The following is a 3,358-nucleotide window of genomic DNA, read 5'->3' on the forward strand; positions in this document are numbered from 1 at the left end:
GTCAAGAAGCAGATCAAGTATGCTATGGCTACACTTGTATGCTTCCTAAAGCACCCAGAAGGAAGACGCCATCTACGCGAACTGCTACCTGAGGTTGAACTTGAAATCGTAACACGGTCTGGGATCGTCCTCTGATAAATCATGTTAACAATTATGTAAACGTGTTTTTAGTGGTTCTGTGGACGACACTGATTTGTTTCATCTGTATTAGTGATATTACTTGGGAAGGCAAATAGAAACATCATACCAAGCATAACTAGTGTTGATTTGATTTCGTATACTGACATAGGGTTACTGAAAACTCATAGCACCGCATCTAATAACAAAGGCAGAGAAATGTGTTTGTCCAATGCACGGGTCATCCTGTGCATGTTGGTGCCATTGCATTCACTTTGTTCCATGCTTTAAGATATGTGCTTCTGGGTATCATTTAGGTTCATTAAGTTTCAAAAATCCAAAACAAATTGCACGCTACGAAACCTAATGATTGGGTGGTCCCATGCACGGAATAAACACCACTTTTTTTTTTAACCTGGACCACGCTAGCCTGAACTCAAATCACACCAAAGTTTTACAGGGCAGAGAAGGAGAGGGGGGAGAGAAAAAAAGGAAGATCTCAAGGCAGATCATTGCCATTACACCAAGAAGTAAGAAGGTGAGATCAGATGGGGGTGGTACAACGATAAGCCCAAAGCCTAATGTCCTCTAGGCAGCGTCAAGTAACCAGCGCGAGATTCTAGGCAACACTGGAGAAGGTCGTGATGTAGCACGCCGGTGCTTTGGCAGTGGGTGGCAGCCCACGACTAGAGAAAAAAAAAATCTCAAGGCGGATCATTGCCATTACACCAAGAAGTAAGAAGGTGAGATCAGATGGGGGTGGTACAACGATAAGCCCAAAGCCTAATGTCCCCTAGGCAGCGTCAAGTAACCAGCGCGAGATTCTAGGCAACACTGGAGAAGGTCGTGATGTAGCACGCCGGTGCTTTGGCAGTGGGTGGCAGCCCACGACCAGAGTCCTAGCTCTTGCAGCTGAGGAAGTTGATGTGCGAAAGTGGAAATTGATCATGGTTGAAGAGTGAAGACACGCGCTGGCAGCAATCTAAACAGCATCACTTGTAGTTAGACATGTTAATCAACCTAGATCGATCGGGAATGATGGAGACCAAAGTAGATCAAAATGGATACCAAAAGGCAATCACAATCTTTTGTGAGGAACTAGTTACGGCATTTATATCAGGAAAGAAACTGATCTGATACAATGTTAGGAAATATGCAACTGGTATTTCCATGAAGTCGATATGTATATACAGGTACAAAGGTAAAGACGTAGAAAACCCCTTATACGATGGCTATATAACATGACTAAGACATAGAAAGTATATCTGTCTAACAACTGTATCACGTCCATTCTACTCTCTGTAACATATATCCAAGAATAACATTCTCCAACTACCTGCAAAGTTCAAATTCAAACAAAGATTAACTTTAGTAATAAATGAGAAAAATATATTGAGAACCATAATTGATGCAAACATACACAGTGTTAAGTTGAGATGTTTGTCATACCTAAGAATGGAGAATTGATAATCCCTATTACGAAAGTTGCATCCCAAAATGCATTTTTAAGGGTTGTCACCTTGTCCAGTACATTGTGATAATGAAAAAACACGCGTCTCAATGTCTGTAACTACCTGCAATATTTAAACAAACTCCTATATGAGTAAAGATTTGGCGAAGCTATGTTCAAACCCCGTGACTGATACAAATATGGAAAGAATGTTTAAGCTGGCTGATTGTCTCATACCTCGAGGATCCTGAAATATTATGAGTAAACTTTCCAATGAAAAAACATATGCGTCTCAATCTCTGTAACTACCTGAGATATTTAAACAAACTTTATATGAGTAACGAATTGGCAAAATTATATTCAAACACAGTCGCTGATACAAATATGGAAGGAATGTCTAAGCTGACACATTGTCTCATACCTCGGGGACACTCAAAAATTGTGATTGCCATGAATAGGGATGCAAATACCAAAACAGATTTTAAAGCATTGCTCGCCTTGTCGGGTACATCTAATGTTCTGCATCTACCTACAACATTTAAACAAACTATTAGTAAAGATTTGACAAACTATATTCGAATATGATATGAAGATAGAAATTATTAGTGGCGTACTTCGAGGACAAAGAAATGATAACTGCTACTAGTAGAACTGCAAACTCCAGAGTGGGTTTGTATGTTTTGTTCCCCTTGTCTAGTACGTCGACGATGAACAATGCCCATGGGACCTCTTTGTTTGCAAAATATCCGACAACTGTGCACCCAATAAGCAGTACAAGTGTGGAAACGGACTTCCATGAGATACGCTTCCACACCTCATTCACCTTCTGCCAAAAGCTTGGTGGCTCCACTGGAGACTCTGCATTTTGATAATGAAAATATTCAATCAGATTAAGAAAAAAATTAATCAACAGATTGTACATCTATACATGAATAACCTAAACAGCAAGTCACATAGCAGATTGCTGGAAAAAGCGGATAACGACAAGAGGAGTGCTTCTGTGTTTTCCAGATATTTTTTGCACGACTTATAAGCAAACCAAAGACTGTGATTAGAAGAGTTAATCCACCTGCTTTCATTAAGGAAAAGGGCAATTTAGTCACTGCGCTTAAATAGTTAATATACATGCCATAGTGGGACCGAAACCGCAGAGTGCGCAACTACCCCACGAGGCCACGACCCACGTACTCGTTCTCATGGGTGCAAGAATTACATGTTGCTGAGTCGCAAGTTGTCAATTGGGTACCGACTCACAGACTAGTCGTGACTAGTTTCAACTAGTGCTAGACTAGTTGATTTGTAGTCTGAGCTGTAAGTACTAAAAAATTCTAAGTAGTGTACTAACAGTAGTAATATTGATGGCATGGGGAGTCTAGAGAAGTCTGATACTGTGACAATGGCGTCACAGAGAGCTGAAAGGCGGCGGTGCCGGCGATGAGCTGGCGGCGCAAGGGGAAGGGCAGCCAGAGGAGAGGCGGCTGGGTGGGCAGGCTCTGTTTCGATCTGGAGGGGTAGGGTTTCACGGGAAGGACATTTAGTTCCAGCCCAAAACTAGTCACTCGGCTCAGAAAAATAGAAAAAATCAAACCGCAAGTCACAGGGCATACAGCACAGATACACGGAATTCCCAGATACACATGGAGAGGCTCATATGGGTCCTGTGTGTCCATCATGCACAAGGTATTTCTGTTTCAATACCCCTCCCCTCCCCTGGTAGAAATTATGCTTGTCATCGAACAAAAACCTACCATTGCTCCATTGCATGTTACTTGGACAGCTATACTACATGAA

General features: G+C 41.7%; 1 long non-coding RNA gene across 1 annotated transcript; it reads right to left on the bottom strand.

Annotated features, from left to right (window-relative positions):
• Positions 1-1,218: 1,218 nt before the first annotated feature.
• On the bottom strand, positions 1,219-2,412 carry LOC124651423. Its single transcript, XR_006987401.1, has 4 exons — positions 2,182-2,412; positions 1,989-2,096; positions 1,567-1,876; positions 1,219-1,453 (listed from the first exon to the last, which is right to left on the bottom strand). It is a non-coding gene; the product is annotated as an uncharacterized LOC124651423 (long non-coding RNA).
• Between the last annotated feature and the right edge of the window lie 946 nt (positions 2,413-3,358).

Source organism: Lolium rigidum, chromosome 5 (assembly GCF_022539505.1).
Source record: "Lolium rigidum isolate FL_2022 chromosome 5, APGP_CSIRO_Lrig_0.1, whole genome shotgun sequence".
Classification (NCBI taxonomy): domain Eukaryota; kingdom Viridiplantae; phylum Streptophyta; class Magnoliopsida; order Poales; family Poaceae; genus Lolium; species Lolium rigidum.